Genomic DNA, 17,975 nt, shown 5'->3' on the forward strand with positions numbered 1-17,975 from the left:
TGCCTCTTGTTGGACTTCCACGGCTTCCCAGTCGTTCAAATGTCCACTCCCCTTTGTTTCCATGTACGTCCTTTCCTTGGGCTTTTAAGTCGTCCCAGGCTTTCCTTGTCAGCCACGGGTGCCTCCCCTGCATATTCAGTGGGACGCTTCTGTGCTGCCAATTGTGAACTATTGCCACAGACTGCACCTCCCTCTGTTCCGCCGTCACCCCCGTCAGCATCCCCCTCCAACCCACCTGGGCAAGCTCCTCTCTCATGCCTCTGTAATTCCCTTTATTCCATTTGCATACTCTGCATGTGATTTATGCTCCTCGCTCTGAAATCGCAGCATGTGTCCCCCACCCTCACTTCAGCGTCTGATATTCTCTCACCGCTCTGCTTACTCTCTCCTCTGCGCAACAACGTCCTTCACAGACTCTGTTTCACTCCCCCCACCCCCGCTCTCCGTGCACTGACCCACACCACTGAATGCACGCCCTATCAGATCAGAGAGCAGTAGCAGGCAGCTCGGCCCATCGCCCAGTGCCGTTCACTCCCCCCCACCCCCGCTCTCCGTGCACTGACCCACACCACTGAATGCACGCACTATCAGATCAGAGAGCAGCAGCGGGCCGCTCGGCCCATCAATCTTTCAACACGATCATGGCTGAGCGACCCAGGGCCGTTGTCTCCTGGGGACGTTGTTTATTTTAGTTACTTCCCCTTTCATTCTTTTAAACTCCGGAGAATATTGTGGGAACCCTCTGCACTCTTGTGATAGCGCTGCCTCTCAGCCTGAAGAGCAGCCGCAATAACCTCATCTCAAGTGAAGACTGCCCATCATTTCCAAACAGTGGGCCCAGAACTGTGCTGAGTGCTCCAGGCGTGGCCTCACCCTCTGCAAGTCTATCATTACATCCCGCTTCCTGAACTTCAACGGTCTTGCAGTGAAGACCAGTCCGCTAATTGCCCTCGTGGGCAGCGGCAGGTCAAGCATTGAAAGGAGCGGAGGTCTTCTGCTGTGATGCACCGCTGTTGTTCTGCCAGCGGGCGGCGCTCTGGTCCACGGAGTTGGATTGCCATGATCACGTGATAGAGACAAAGCTACACAGAAAACCGACAGCAGAATACAGGGCCTTCGGCCCACAACGGTCACTACCTTAGAAATTATTAGCCTTACCTATAGTTCTCTATTTTTCTAAGCTCCATGTACCTATCAAAAAGTGTCATAAAAGTCCCGATTTTATCCGCGTCCAACACCGTTACCGGCTGCCCATTCTACGCACTCACTACTCTCTGACTAAAAAAATTACCCTGACATCCCCTCTGTACCTCCTCCCTAAAACCTTAAACCTGTGCCCACTTGTGGCAGCCATTTCAGCCCAGGGAAATGCCTCTGACTGTCCCCACGATCAATGCCTCTCATTATCTTGTACACCTCTATCAGGTCACCTCTCACCTTCCGTCGCTCCAAGGAGAAAGGACCGAGTTCACTCAACCTATTCTCATAAGGCATGCTCCCCAATCCAGGCAACATCCTCATAAATCTCCGCTGCACCCTCTCTATGGTTTCCACGTTCTTCCTGTAGTGAGGCGACCAGAACTGAGCACAGTACTCCAAGTGGGGTCTGACCAGGGTCCTGTATAGCCGCAACATTACCCCTCAGCTCCTAAATTCAATCATACGATTTATGCAACAGACGGTACGCTTTCTTAACCACGGAGGCAACCTGCGCAGTTGCTTTGAGCGTCCAGTGGACGCTGACCCCAAGATCCCGCTAATCCTCCACACTGCCAAGAGCCTTACCAGTAATGCTATATTCATATTTGACCTACCAAAACGAACCACTTCACACTGACCTTAGTTGAACTCAATCTGCCACTTCCTGCCCTGTTTTGCGTCCAATCATTGTCCCGCTGCAACCTCTGACAGCCCTCCATACTATCCATAACACCTCCAACCTTTGTGTCATCAGCAAAATTAATGACCAATCTCTCCACTTCCTCATGCAGGTCATGTATAATAATCACGAAGAGTGTGGTTCCCAGAACAGATCCCTGAGGCACTCCAGTGGTGACCGACCTCCATGCAGGATATGACCCCTCTAAAACCAATGTTTGCCTTCTGTGGGCAAGGCAGTTCTGTATCAACAAAGCAATGTGCCCTTGGATCCCGTGCCTTCTTACTTTCTCAATAAGCCTTGCATGGGGTACGTTATCAAATGTCTTGCTGAAATCCATATACACAGGATCTACTGCTCTACTTTCATCAACGTGTTTAGTCACATCCTCAAAAAAATTAATCAGTCTTGTAAGGCACGACCTGCCCTTGAGAAAGCCATGCTGACTATTCCTAATCATATTATACTTATCCAAATATTCATAAATCCTGACTCTCAGGATATTCTCCATCAACCTACCAACCACAGAGGTAAGACTCACTGGTCTATAATTTCCTGGGCTTTCTCTGAACTCTTTCTTGAATAGAGGAACAACATCTGCAACCCTCCAATCCTCCGGAACCTCTCCCGTCCTCATTGATGAGACAAAGATCATCGCCAGAGGCTCAGCAATCTCCCTCCTCGCCTCCCACTGTAGCCTGGGGTACATCTCATTCTCTCCCGGCGACTTATCCGACTTAATGCCTTCCAAAAGCTCCAGCACATCCTCTTTCATAATATCTGCACGCAGAAGTTTTTCAGTCTGCTGCAAGTCATCACTATAATCAACATGATCCTTTCCCATAGTGAATACTGAAACAAAGAATTCATTAAGTACGTCTGTTATTTCTTCCAGTCCCATACACACTTTCCCAATGTCACAATTGATAGGTCCTATTCTTTTACATCTCATCCTCTTGCTCTTCACATACCTGTAGAATGTCTTGGTGTTTTACGCAATGCTGCCCGCCAACGAACCAGAATTGTTTAGAGAGCTTAAGGTTAAAGCAACCTTAGGGGTGAGTGATCACAATTCGGATTCATTCAGAAATTTGAGAAGGAGAACCTGAAGTGAGATGAGTCAGTACTACAGTGGAGTTAGGGGGAATTACAAAGCCATGAGAAGTATTGGGCCAGAATTGATCGGAAAAGAACACTGGCAGGGGTGACGGCAGAGCAGCAATGGCAGGATTATCCGGGAGCAACTCGGAAGGCACAGGGTATATACATGCCAAAGAGGAAGAATTATTCTAAAGGAAAGGTGACAGAAACGTAGACAACAAGAGACGTCAAAGGCAGCACACAAAAGAAACAGCGGGCATATAATAGAGCCAAATTAATGGGCCGTCAGATTATTCGGAAAACTTTTAAAACTTAACAGAAGGCAACTGAAAAGGTCATTACTTATGGTAAAGGTGGAATGCGAAATTACGTCAGTCAATAAAATTAACCAGGATGCTAAAAGTTTCTTCAGATGCATAAAGTGTAAAAGAGCGGTGAGAGAGGATATCGGACCGCAGGAAAAAGATGCTGAAGCGGTAGCAATGGGGGACAAGGAAATAGCGGAAGTGAGAAGTGAGAAATTGTTTTGCGATGTTTTACATTGTGGAAGACACCAGCGGTTTGGTGGAAGTTCCAGGTGTCTGGGATCATGAAATGAGTGGTCACCTTTAGAAGTGAGAGGTTCCTAGAAACCTGAAGGTCTGAAGGGAGGCTCGCCACCTGGACCAGATGGTGACACCGCAGGTTTCTGAAAGAGGTGGCCGGAGAGATTGTGGAGGCATTCTTATCAAGAATCTCTGGGTCAGCTCTCCAGACTTCAGGAAGGGAGAGAGGCAGAAGAAAGCAACTTCTTGGCCAGATAGTCTAAACTCAGTGGTGGGGAAGTTGTTGGCGTCCATTATTAAGGATGAGATCTCAGGTTACCTGGAGACACATGGTGAAATATGCTTTAGTCAGCATGATTTCTTCAGGGGAAAATCTTGCCTGTCAAATCTGTTGGGGTTCTTTGATGAAACAACAAGCGGAAGAGTCAGAAGTGAATCGGCTGATGTTTTGTTTTGGGGAATTAGAGAGACTGCACCACTACTCAGACAGATTATGAGAATTGGCAAAGAAATGGCATCTAGAATACAGGGTCATAAAATGTAGACGAATTGAACGGGTTGACTATAAATGGAGAGAAAATACCCGCCAAATGAGAAGCAAACGGACGATGTTGCCGCCTAGTGAGATGTCAAGCTATATTGTGTTAGACAGCAGATTTCTGCAACATCCATGGACACAGGGTCTCAGACTATATTTTTCTGTGTGACTTCCATCATGTGTTTATCGTTAACATCTCGGATAAATGGTTTATATGTAGCAGTGAATCTTAATTCAGGTGCGGACAATGACGGTTTAAATGTTTGAAACACTTTCAGTTCTTCTTCATCAATAGCCACAGATTCGGCTGAGCACTGAAAGTCTCTCAGGAGATTGCCAATCATCTAGCCAATTGCTGTTAGAACTGCCACCACTGGTGTTAGCTTGTTAATACATTGATTGACAACAGTTTCACCTTCAATCCTGGGTGTGCTCACTCTCTTGGTCTGTATTCAAGCAAGCTATGACACGTTTGTCAGTCTTACTGTATTATCGCTGTCCTCCTCACCTGACGCGCTAGGGGTCGCTGTAGTGCCCACGTCATGTCTGGCCTGCAATTCCTCTGAGTTCGGATGGTGTCACTGTCTCGGGAGACTGCCCAAGTGCGGGCTGAAATAATTCGGAATTTCGGTCTGGTCCGGCGACGGTGGGGTCGGGGGGGGGGGCTGCGGGGTCGGGTGTATTCTCAGGCTAGAGCTTCAAAGTGGTGTCACTATAAGCGTCACCGGCAGGACCCCGCCCCTTTGAAGTCCCTGCTTAGTTTTCTTTTCATAGTCATTCAGTTTGCTTCGGAGCTCCGCACAGTTCACTTCGATTGAATTGTAATCATAATGTTTGTCTTTCGCTCGTTCGGTGAATGCAGCGACCTGCTCTCTGGGCTCTGTACTGGCTCAATGCTGCTGGTTCTGCAGCGCGTCGTGGGCTTTTGCGCTTCTTTCCCAACCGATCAGTCTCTTCACTCGCCTCTTCATCTGCCCACTGTTGATGAAACTGACCTCACGGTCTTATCTCCAAATTACATATTCCCGGTTCTCACTCACCCTCAGGAATTCTCTGGATTTCAGCCTATTCTTAATAACCTTACAATGGCGGCATTTCTGTCTTCTGCTTTCATTAATTTTTATAAAACTGAGACGATGGTTAGACGGGGTTCTTTTTTTCAATCTTTTTCCGAAAAATATATATTCCATTTGTATGTACTACGATCAGCTTTTATTTTTCTTCAGCTTTATTAATTGTCTACATATTAATCTGTTGATGTTTTGTAACATTATACAGCTGTAGAAGATCATGTACCAATGAAAAGATTCTAAAAATGAAAATGATTTATTCAGGTGGGAGCTCTTAGTACGTTTCACAGATTTGGTTATTGTTTTAATTGGATCGTATTTTTAACTACTTTTATTACGTTTACCGCGATCTCGTAATGTTAATAGCTTGCAACCGAAGTTTAAATAACTTGTCCTGCAACCCAGAGATTCCTCGCGGGTTTCCACGTGTTCTGCCCCATCACATGTACGTGTGAGATCTATAGTGAGATCCATCGGCCAGGAAGGTGGAGTTGCAGCAGTCCCTGGAGAGCGCAGGGCATGCCGGGTCCCAGACCTGATGGTCATCCACTGCAAGCAAGGATGACCGCAGTTTCGGACAACTGATCGTATCACTGGACTCGGACCTCAGACAACCACCAGTACTATCCAATTGTGCTCTGGACCCACAGCTTGTCGAGTTATTTATTTAAGCATAGGGCCGGGCGGCCCTTCGAGCTGCGCTGCCCAATCGCGGGACAACTTACAGCGACCAATTGACCCACCAACCGGTGGGAGGAAAGCGGCGCAGCCGCCGGGGAATGTACGTACTCCTTGCAGTTAGCGGTAGGAGTTGAAGCCGCGTTGGTTGTGTAGTAAAGAAGCTGTGAAAACCACGGATGCTCACAGGTTATTTCAAATGAGGAAGGCAATTATTACCGCCCGTATAGTTTAGGCGGGGAAATATTCCACACTATCTGTGATTCTTTCAAGTCCTTAAATTTTCACAGTCTCCCTTACTGGACCATGCCAAAGTGCATTCCAATGGCATATGATGCTTTTAATCCAAGGCTCTTTCTAATTTTTTGTAATTTTTTAAAATTGAGTTTCATCATCAAGCAAACATTTCCATAAGATGCATTTCACACATTGTACATATATATCATATAATCATATATGTCACAGATCTCCACAAAGTATTTATCTGAGGTTTACACTCATAGAAACGAGTGGAAATAAAAAACATGCAAAAGGAAAAAACAGAAAACTATGTACAAGTAAGGAGTAATCTTTTTTGTACAATATATTCATTACTGTGTGAGAATAAAATGAGGCATTATGTAGTTAAACTACTTTTCCCAGTATAAATCAAATTGTTCCAGCTTATGATTAACAGATGCTGTTATCTTCTACATTTTGTAAATGTCCATTGTAATTTCCATTCATGTATTTAAAGCTGGGCTCTCCTGTGATAACCATTTCCTAGTAAGAGTCTTCTTACCAGCCACCAACAGTATATTCATTAAATATTTATCTCTTTTCAACTATTCTTGAGGTATATACCCAAAATATATGCTCTTACTCTCTAAGGGTATTTCACATTTAAAGATGTCTTGTAGGGCATTGTGTATCCCCCTCCGATAGTCTTTGATAACAGGGCTGTCCCAAAAAATATGATACTGATTTGCATTTTGATTTCCACAATTTCTATAGCAAACAGGGAGGTTACTATCATAATGGGATTACACATTATTAAGTTTTTCCATCCGAACTCCCTCCATTTCTGTGAACTGGTACACTTCCATTTATATCTCCATGTTATTGTCCATTCATCATCAGATATAATTATCCCTCCTTCCTTCTCCCATTTTGTTTTAATGTATGAAGTAGAATGTGTGTTAACATTTGACAAACCCTTATACATACTTGAAATGATTCTACTACCGTTATCTGAATTATATGCTCTTCTAAGTAGCTCTATCAAGCATGTACAAGCCTTGGTTACATTTTTAAACTTCCTATTAACATATTGTCGCATCTGTAAATACCGATAAAAACCTTGTTTTCTAATAAATCTTTCTCTTTAAGCATTTCAAAACTGAACAGTGTTCCTTCTTTCATTATGTTGCAAAGAACTGTTATTCCTTTATCTGACCAGTCCTTAAATCCAGCATCCAGTTTATTTGGCGTAAAATCCGAGTCATACGCACACCATTTAAGAATTACAATATCTCCATCTAGATTATATTCTTTTATAGTAGTTTTCCATATTTTAAGATTCAATTTCACCCATAGGTTTTCAATAGTATTTATATACTTCTGCAGGTTGTTATCAGACAAAATTGCTTGTATGGGGATGGCAGTACTCTCTCCTCAATGTTTTTGCATTGAGCGTCATATGACGGGTTGCACCAACATATTACAGCTCTCAACTGTGCTGCAAAATAATAATCTCTAAGAGAAGGTAGGCTCCATCCCACCTTTTCCGTTGCTAATTGCAAAGTTTTGAGACGAACCCGAGGCTTTTTGCCCTGCCAGATAGCATTCATTGAATTGATTTTAATTACTCTCTATTGGTGGGGTCTGAAAGAGATATAACAGTCTGGGCAGTATATTCATTTTAATAGACTCAGTTCTTGAACTGAGACTGCAAAAAGGAATCAGGTTCAATCAAGCCATTTCTTCCTTATTTTTTATATAAAGGCTGATAATTGCATTCTGATAATTTTGCCAAATCTTTTGGCGAAATGATGCCAAAGTATTTGAAAGACTCTGTTTGCCATGCCCAGGGATATCTACTTTCAATTTCTCTTGCTGGGCTATAGTAATATGAAAGTAATTAGGTTTTATCTATGTTGATCTTGTATCTTGATAATTGACCATATTGTACAAAGGACTGCAACAATTAGGTAAAGAGCATGTTGGTTGCCCTAGATAGATCAAAATGTCATCCGTGTAACAAGCCAATTTATGCTCTGTCCCTTTAATAGTAATTCCCCGATATCTTCATTTTGTCTGATGTATTGAGCTAATGGTTCCAGATATAACGCGAAGAGTAGCGGTGACGATGCACAACCCTGTCTCGTGCTGTTTTCTAGGGTAAGACTATTTGATAAATATCCATTGATTTTAATCCTAGCAGTAGGGTTATCATGGAGTGTCTGTATAGTTTTAACAATTGTGTCTTGGAAAACAAATCTATGTAAAACTCTGTAAAGAAAATTCTAATTAACCGAATCAAATGCTTTTCAGCGTCCACGCTTATCACTATTGCTTCGATTTTTTTTGTATGTCATCCATAAAATGAAGTGTCCTTCGTATACTGTCTTGTGTTTGACGTTGTCGGATAAAGCTTGTCTGATCGTCACGTATCAGTATGGTTAGAAACTCCTCTAATCGTTTGGCCATGATGGAGGTAAATAATCTGTAATCCGCATTAAAGTAGATATTGGACTAAATGACCTGCATTCCATTTTATTCTTGCCTTTTTTCGGTATAGCTGAGATTATCGCTTCCTTCCAACTGGGTGGCATTTGTGCCTTTTTTATAGCCCAGTTCAGTGTGGGGAGTAAAACAGGAATTAACTCATTTTTAAATCCGTTGTACCACTCTGCCGTATACCCATCTGATCCTGGCGACTGGCTTAACTTAAGCCTACTAATTGCAGTTTTTAAATTCAACTTCAGTTATGTCAGCCGTCATCGTTCTATTTTGTTCTTCGCTTAAAGTGGGTAACTCTATAGAATTCAGGAAGGTGTCCATTTGGGTTATGCTTCCCTCTGGAACTCTGGAATATAGCGGTTTGTAATACCCTTCAAAAGCTTCTTGAATTTCACTTAGCTTTTTTTAAACATTTTTGTTCTTGGATCTCTAATTCTATGAATTGTATTTTCTGCTATCTTTTTTTTTCAGTTTCCACGCCAGTAGACTTAGATCGAATTTCATGTATTGTCTGTTTCAGAAACATTATTCTTTTCTTGATTTCTTGCACAGCCAAACTATTAATTTCATTCCTATTTTTAAAGAATTTCCACTAATGTATCCTGTGCCAAATTCAATCAGTGCTTTTTCTCTAATTCCTTCAGCCTATTTTGTAATTCCTCCGATGTTTTATTCCTTATTTTTTTCTCTTATATGGGGATATCGCTGTAATTTTCCGTCTTAAGACAGCCTTTAGAATATCCCATCAATTTAGAGGTGTAACCTCTCCATTATCATTGAACTCTAAGTAGAGACCAATTTCTCTTTTAATTTGTTTCTCAAAGTACGGATCATTGAGTAGACTTGAATTTAGTTTCTAAATAGCATTCTTTGGTTGTAGGTCAAAATCAACAGATAAATATATAGGTGCATTGTCACTTACATCTATTGTTCAAATTACACAGGTGATTATTTTGTCTTTATCTTTTCCAAATGTTATGAAAATCTATTCTGGTATATACAGAATAAGGAGCAGAATAATGAATGTAATCCCTTCTGACGGGGAAAAGGTCCCTCCATATATCAAATAAACCAACATCCTCAAAAAGTGTATTAACTTTTAGACCCGGCCCTAAATTCTAAGATCTCTCCCGCATGCGCAATCACTCGCAGCATGTCGAGAAAGGCGGCTGAGAAAATGAGACCACCGCCGAGAGATTTAATCGTCTCGCAACATTCTCCAAAACAACCTTCCCGGCATTCTCCAATGCCCCCAAAGTCGGGTTCTTTATAAATTTGTCTATTTCCATCTCTTCTGGTTTCCCGTCTGGTTACCTACGCAACCAGAACAGATAATGGACATATACCCCGAATCACTGGCTCCCTATTTGTTAAATAAATCCCGGACGAGCCCCCAATTTGTTACGTGCCCCTTAACTGGGTGTCTAACCAGCAGAGAAGGAAGTATCCGTTGGAATCTGCTGGTACTATTTTCAAATAGTGTTTATTAGTAAGATACACAAATCAATATCAATAATGCAAATATATTGATAATACACGTTAGCAAAACTAAACCTAAAAGTGTGGGTATAATAATAATCAATAATAAACAAGCTCTGTCAATGTCTAGTGGATAATGAATTGTCAAATGTCAATATAAGGTTCCGTTCAGTTCACACATGCTGAGGTAGATGTTGGTCGTTGTGTTGTAATTGTTGGAGAGAGAGAGAGAGCAAGATGTAACAACTACAGGCAGGCAAACCTTCCTTTACGTTCTTGATCCGTCGATGTGTTGTGGCCATTCAGGTATCACCCCTCTGTCCTTCAGCTAGATCGTTCTCCTGTGGTGGACTCGTCACTCTGGCATGAGTGGACACACACACAAGCCCCCACCGGCCCTGCTATAAAGCTGTGGGTTAAACTGACCGATCCTTTGTTCGGTCTCCGATGCCCCACACCTTCACGTGGATTCCAACACTCAAGCAGCGCTCAATAGTTTTTCTCCTGGTGTGCCTGAGGGGTGTCTCCCCAGAACTCACTTTTATCCTTACTCACGTGGTCTCAGTTGTCCATCAATTTTGAATGACTGTGTCCATCAAACCAGCCCACTGCGGCAGTCCACTGAGGAATTTTAATGAACAGGATGGTACAAGGTGAACAACACTCTCAGAACCCATAAGTTTTTCAGAAGTCATAATATGGTAGATCAACAAGTTCACTCCCCTGCTTTATCTCTCTTATCTGTAGCAGATGTTCCAATTTTAGCATGTTTTCTCTTACATCTCTCTCTCTCTCATTAGCAGGATAGCAACAGTAACGGTTTGTGATTCTCCAAGGGGGGGGGGGTCATGGGCAACTCTGCACCCTTCTGCCCATCAGAGCTGTTCATTCTTCGTAACTCTGGCGTCCACATCTGACATAGGGAGTGTGTTTATAATCCATCTGCACCGAGTATAGGACGGGTATATTCCAGTATGACGAAATGACAAGATTGGCAGCGTCAGAGAACCTAAAATATCGTGAGAAGTGATGAATTTAGTCAATCAGGAAAAGGAAAAGTATGTAAAGCTCAGGAAGGTCAAATCAAACAGAGCCGTCGAGAATGTGTGTGAGGTCCTTAATGAGTAACTCACATCAGTATTTACCAAGGAGAAAGACAAGGAGGATAGGGAGATCAGTGCGGAGAGTACAAGTATACACAGGCATTTTGAAGTAAGGGAGGAGACAGTGTTGGGTCTCTTAGAGCGCATTAAGGCGTATACGTCTCCAGGCCCTGATGGGATATACCCCAAGTTACAAAGAGTGGCAAGTGAAGAGATTGCTGGGCCCTTGAGCAATATACTTGTGACCAGCCTAGCCACAAGCAAACTCCGGGAGAACTGGCTAGTACCTCATCTTGATCCGTCATTCAAGACGTGATACAGGGAATAATCCTGATGAACATTGAAACTGCCGAGAGACAGTCGGCTATGAACCAAGTGCTGATAAATGGGACCAGTGTAGACAGTGAGTGGATGGTCAGAACAGTTAAGGACAGCCAAAGGCTGTTCCCGTGCTGTGTGATCCACCGCTCCGAACACGCTGAATTAAAGATGGTGGCACCACAAGGCATTGATTTCAAAACTCCACATCCCATTCCAATTTGAAATAAACCAGACTGAACTGAATCCCTTTGTCACCACTGCGAATATCTGTTTCTGTCAAGGTAATATACAGTTCGGACACTTCAGCTAAACAACTGTCAATTGATGAAGTTCCTGTGTCTACTTCGATTAATGTTGCTTCCTTACAGCAAAACTAACCCTCTCGCTGGGTCAGAATCAGTGATTAAACCTGTCCCAAACACTATGATTTCACCTGCACATTACTTGCAAATTGTAACTTGAACCATTTTACTGAAGGTCTGATGGAGACACAACCCCTGCCCTCAACACATGAGATCACATCTCCCCTGCTTCTGTCATTTCCAATTCCATCAGATGGTTTTCCGATTCACCCTGAAGGTTATGGTACATTCAACTCGTTCTCAGAGCTGACAAACCGTGTCTTCCCACTGCCTCTTCCGCCTCTTTCCTCCACCTCCAGGGAAGCTGCATTTCCGTAAGACCAGAAGACCTCCTTCCAATCAGGCACTGATTCATCAATGCTGGAATCTTTCCTGTGATACCATGGGCTCCTAGCTTGCTTAGCAGCCTCAAGTGTGGCACCTTGTCACAGGCCTTTCGAAAATCCAAGTACACAACATCAACGTAGTCACCTCTCTCTGTCCTGCTTGTTCTTTCTTCAAATAAAAATAGCCGAACATCCTGCTACTAATTCAATAAGTCAGCAACAACCTCCGACAAATAAGAGACCCCGTGAATTTAATGTTTCGAGTTTTTCCATCGTTCACTGATTGATGTATGTGCAAAGTAAATGCGATGTCAGGCAAATTCAGCAGCGGGAAATGGTCTCAAATGCAAATGATGGCGCTGCGATCCTGCAATTTGCTTCCAGTAAGTGAAAAATACACTGAAGGAGAAGGGCATCCATATCTTGCTGTCGACTTTGACCCGTAGTTATCTCTGGGAGATAGCAATCTCGCCACAGTCTCTCCCCATTGCTCATTACCCGAAGTTTACAACTGCGGGCAACTGTTAAAGATGGATTTTAAATTGGCCAACTTAAAATCAGTGCAAGCCCAGGCTAAGGGGGCACAATTAAATCTGTAGAAAGGGAATGTCCGCTGATCAAAAGAGAACATTATTCCAAATGCATAATATTCCATCAAAGTGAAGAGCGCCCTTGCTTCTGCTCACTCTGTGCAATAAACCCACAGCGATCTTTGCCCTGAGCTGTCGCTGGAGTTTATAATCTGACAATAAACTGGTCCCAAGGTGAACAATAACTCAAAGCGACGGCACCAGCCGAACGGAACCAGGATGCGGGTTATGATTCCTCTCTGGAGGTGGTAAAATGTCGCGCACTGAAGTATTAATTCTAGTTCGGACCACAAGTTTGAAAGACTCATTCAAGCAAGGTGAGTCTTTGTGTGGTTTAACACAAGCGTTGTGGAACAAGGTGTAGCGTTACATGCTGAATAGACTGAAGTTCAGGTTTATGAGCGTGTTATCAACTGAACATTGCTCAGGGTGTGTTCACTTACTGTTAGTGACATAAAATTCAGATACTCGGATTCACTGAAACCAGACCCAGGAGTCCAGCAGCAGGTAGGAACAGGGACTGTATTCGGGAATGTTAAGGTGTTTTATTAATCCTACTTGTAACGGCAGTACTTCTAATATTTCTACCATATCGATATTACCACTGAAATCGCGCGGCTTTACGGATCTGCGATCTCGATTATTCTGCATGTGTTTTTTCAGCGAAGACGAGGTAGATCTGACGGTAATATTTATATAAAAAATAATGTGATAATTCTTACTGGCCGTAGACCAAAATAGCAAATACTACACTCAGTGGGCGCTTTACCATGTACCTCCTGTACCTAATAATGTGGCCACTGAGTGCATGTCCTGGAGCATCTGCTGCTGTCACCCGTTCTCTTCAATGCTGACCTCTACTCTGTGTTCTCTGGAACACGATAAAGACGGGGAGTTGATTGCATTCGCTGTCATTTAGATGAAGGTGAGGAGATTTCATCCGCTGGTGGTTACATAAATGATTTAAGCTTATGCTGGAGACGTCGAACATCACCTGGATTCCGAACAGGAATGTGGGGAACATGTTTGCTGCTGTAAGGGGAAACTGTTTCTTTTCCCACTGAGGTGGAACTAGTGTCACTTTTCCTCAAAGGAAAAGAGAAGAAGAGTTTTCTGTCAATGTGGTTAATTCGGCAGCTCACAGATCCTTGACAGGCAACGGAGTGAAGTGTTGCAGCCGGTCGCAGGGATGTGTCACTGAGATCATGGTCCAGCTGTGATCATAGAGAATGGCGGAACAGGACTGAGGGGACGAATGTCCTGTTACTATTTCAATAGACCCGTAGCACATTCTGACAAATAAGAGACCCGGTGTATTTAACATTTGATGTTTTTCCTTCGATCTCAGACGAGGAACGGTAGATGTATTTGTAAAATAAGTGCAATGCCTGCCAAGTTGGCCAGCGGGATATGATCATAATTTCATATGATTCTACTTTGCCATGGTAACTTGTTTCCAGTAAGCGAGCAATAAACTGAAGGGGAATGGCATTCCTATCTCGCTGTTGACTTTGACCGGTTGTTATCTCTGGGAGATGGTTATCTCGGTACAGTTGCTCCACAATCGGCCCATTATTGTAATGGACCAACTGCGGACTTCTGTTAAAAATGGTTCTTTCTGAACAGGCTGACCTTCAAGTCCGCTCCAGGCAGCTGGGGCAGACTTAGGGAATGCCCAGTGTTCAAAAGGAAAAATATATATATAAATGACTCCAAGTGCATAATATTTTACAATCTCCCTTCCTTCTGCTCTCTCTGTGCAATAAAACCACAGCGATCTTTGTCCTGAGCTGTACCTGGAGTTTATAATCCGGCAATAAACTGGTCCCAAGGTGAACAATAAATCAAAGGGACGACACCAACAGACCGAACCAGGATACGGGTAGTGCTCCCTCCCTAGAGCAGATCAAATTTTCGAGAGGAAAGTAATCATTGCATCGGGCAGTGAAGTCGCACTTTTGGCTCGAACCACATGTCAGAAACGCGTTTTTGCGTTTTTCACGGCAAGCGTTGTGGAGCGAGGTGCGGTGTTACATGCTGAATAGACTGAAGTTCAGGTTTATGAGCGTGTTATCAACTGAACATTGCTCAGGGTGTGTTCACTTACTGTTCGAGCCAATAAAATTCAGATGCTCGGATTCACTGAAACCAGACTCAGGAGTCCAGCTCCAGGTAAGAACAGGGACTGTACTGGGCTGTGTTATGGTGTTTCAATAAGCCCACTTGTCACGGCAAGTATTTTTAGTTTATCTACCGTATCAATACTATCAGTTGCTGTTCCAGGGGAAGCTGAAACAGCTGAAGATAGATGAGGTTATTTTTATGAGGTGGAACTGTTTTCAAAGGAAATGAGAAGCAGGGTTTGGTGTTGTCAATGTTTTAAATTCCGCAGGGCACAGATTCTGGACAGGCAAGGGAGTGAAGTGTTACAGGCCGTCGCAGGGACGTGCCTCTGAGTTCTTAGTCCAGCTGTGATCATAGAGAATGGCGGAACAGGATGAGGGAGTGAATGTCCTGTTAATAATTCCACACCCTATGTGGTGTAACTTGTGTGTGTTTGGAATTCTCTTCCTCAAAGAAAACGAGAAGCAGGGATTATTTTCAGTGAGTTTAATTCCGCAGCGGAGAGATTCTTGACAGGCAAGGGAGAGAGATGTTGCAGACTGTCGCAGGGATGAGTCGCTGAGATCACAGTCCCCTGTGTTCATAGAGAATGACGGAACAGGACTGAGGAGGCGAATGTCCTTTTACTAATTCAACATACCAGCTGCACACTCTGACAGAGAAGAAACGCAGTGAAATTAGTGTTTTTACCCATCGTTCTCTGATGAGGAACGGTACAAGTTTTTGTAAAATAAATGCGATGCTGGTGGGTGTATTTGTGAAATAAACGGGTTGTCAGGCAAGTTCGCCAGCGGGATATGATGATAATTTCATATGATTGCTATTCTGATGTGGCAACTTGTTTCCAGTAAGTGAGCAATAAGCTGAAGGAGAAGGGCGTCCATATCTCGCTGTTGACTTTGACCGGTAGTTATCTCTGGGAGATGGTTATCTCGGGACAGCTGCTCTCCAGTTGGTCCATTACTGCAATGGTCCAACTGCGGACAACTGTTAAAGATGGCTCGTTATAAACGGGGTGACCTTGAAGTCTGCTCCAGGCAGAGGGGGCACAGTTAAATCTGGAGCAAAGTAATGCCTCCTGTTCAAAAGAGAACATTATTCCAAATACGTAATATTCCATCAGAGTTGAGAGCGCCCTTCCTTCTGCTGTCTCTGTGCAATAAACCAACAGCGATCTTTGCCCTGAGCTGTCGCTGGAGTTTATAATCTGACAATAAACTGGCCCTAACTGGTACAATAAATTGAAGTGACGACGCCAACCCAACCGGACCAGGATGCGGGTTGTGATTCCTCTCCAGAGCAGATCAAGTGTTCTGGAGAGAGGAAATTATTGCACCGCTTGCACTGTAGTATTAATTCTGGTTCCGGCCACTTGTAAGAGTGACTTGTTCATGGAAATTAAGCTTTTATGTGGTTTAGCACAAGCGTTGTGGAACAAGGTGTGACGTTACATGCTGAATAGACTGAAGTTCTGGTTTATGAGCGCGTTATCAACTGAACATTGCTCAGGGAGTGTTCACTTACCGTTAGGGACATAAAATTCAGATGTTCAGACCTGGAGTCCAACACCAGGTAAGGACAGGGTCATAGGGGAAATGCTATTGTGCTTTATTACGCCCACTGGTCACCCTAGTAATGCTATTGTTTCTATCAGTTCAATATTGTCCTGAGGATTGCGTGGATTAACGAATATGTGTGCTTTATTCTGTTTGTATGTTTTTTTTAAACAAATACTTTATATATCTGGCAGTGATATTTAGGATAGAAATTCCTATAATAAATCTCACTGACAGTTGATAAAAGTATGGAAGTCTACACTCAATGGGCACGTTGTTATGTACTCCTGTTCCTAATGATGTGACACTGAGTGAATGCTCGGGGTTTACTACGGCTGCACCCCGTCCACATTCTATGTTCGGTGCTCAGTGAACAAGGTAGGGGGGAGACAGTGTTGGGTCTCTATGTTCGGTGCTCAGTGACGCTCTCTTGCACTCCGCTGTTGGAGTGCGTGGTTATTTGAGTTCTTGCCGCTTTCCTGTCGGATTTAATCAGTCTGCCCAATCCCACTGAGTTCTCTCATTAACGGGGTCTTTAGAACCGCTGTTCACTGGATTTTCCTTTGGTTTGATTCCGGACCATTCTCAGTAAACTGAGAGATTTACACTTGAGAATCCAAGCTGCTGATCAGTTTCCGTAACACTCATACCACCCGGTCTGGCACCAGCGATCATTCCCCGGTCAACGTCACTTACATCACATTTATTTCCTCTTCAGATGTTTGGCCTGAATAACAACTGAACCCGTTGACCATATCTGCATGTGTTTGTGCTTTGACTTGCAAGCAGATGATGAACAGATCCATATTAATGAGCTGGTATGGAGTTGTACCTAACAAAGAAGCCATTTAGTGCATTTCCCATTTAGGCAAACCTTCACCCATCTCGAATATGAACACGGATGAGGTCTGGGCCTGATTGTTGATTATTTGCATGCTTGCAACAATAGGCTGTCTCTGGCAAAGCAGTGGACGAAACACTGTTGTAAGGTACGGATAATCTGGAGAGAGAGACCCGTCACTGTTCCCTCCAATCTGCGCGTCTGCAGAACCAAAATGCTCCCACGAACGGAGCCTTTGTTGCAGCGCAGATGGAAGTAAACACTGTCGTATAAATGTTTATGAAACTTGAACGTTTTTCTTTGTTGCGCTGCATTTTTATCCTGTCCTTTAATTAGTAATTAAAATTAAAAGAATTGTTTTTCTCTTGTCTGTCTTCATCCTAAAATATTCATAGATGCATTTTACAAAAGAGGACACATCAACGATGTTGCGCTTTTTTCAGGCTGTGTGAAAATTCCCGGCTCAGAGCAATGGTTGATCCACGCAGCGGCAAAAATAGTCATTAGAGGGAACATTGGGGACGAAGCACGTTGCATTCTATGCATATTAATTACGATTGAATATGGTACATTATCGTGCTTCCTGTTATAGAGGAGATGTTAGAAGTCAATAGAGTGGACAAAACAGTTTCACCGGGAACCTGTCTGGTATTCAGGAAATAGTAATGAATAACGCAAGAAAAATTAATAATAATTTCGCCTTGTCCGTGGGAGCGTACAGTGAGGCAATGATGCTCAGGT

General features: G+C 43.4%; 1 long non-coding RNA gene across 2 annotated transcripts in view; it reads right to left on the minus strand.

Annotated features, from left to right (window-relative positions):
* Nucleotides 1-10,183: 10,183 nt before the first annotated feature.
* LOC132386916 (uncharacterized) overlaps nucleotides 10,184-17,975 on the minus strand; it is a 61,211-nt gene continuing 53,419 nt past the window's right edge. For both annotated transcript variants that reach the window (XR_009509709.1, XR_009509708.1), the window contains one exon: nucleotides 10,184-11,020. This is a non-coding gene — a long non-coding RNA (uncharacterized LOC132386916). The remainder of the gene's footprint in view (nucleotides 11,021-17,975) is intronic.

This window comes from Hypanus sabinus, unplaced genomic scaffold (assembly GCF_030144855.1).
Source record: "Hypanus sabinus isolate sHypSab1 unplaced genomic scaffold, sHypSab1.hap1 scaffold_1389, whole genome shotgun sequence".
NCBI lineage: Eukaryota > Metazoa > Chordata > Chondrichthyes > Myliobatiformes > Dasyatidae > Hypanus > Hypanus sabinus.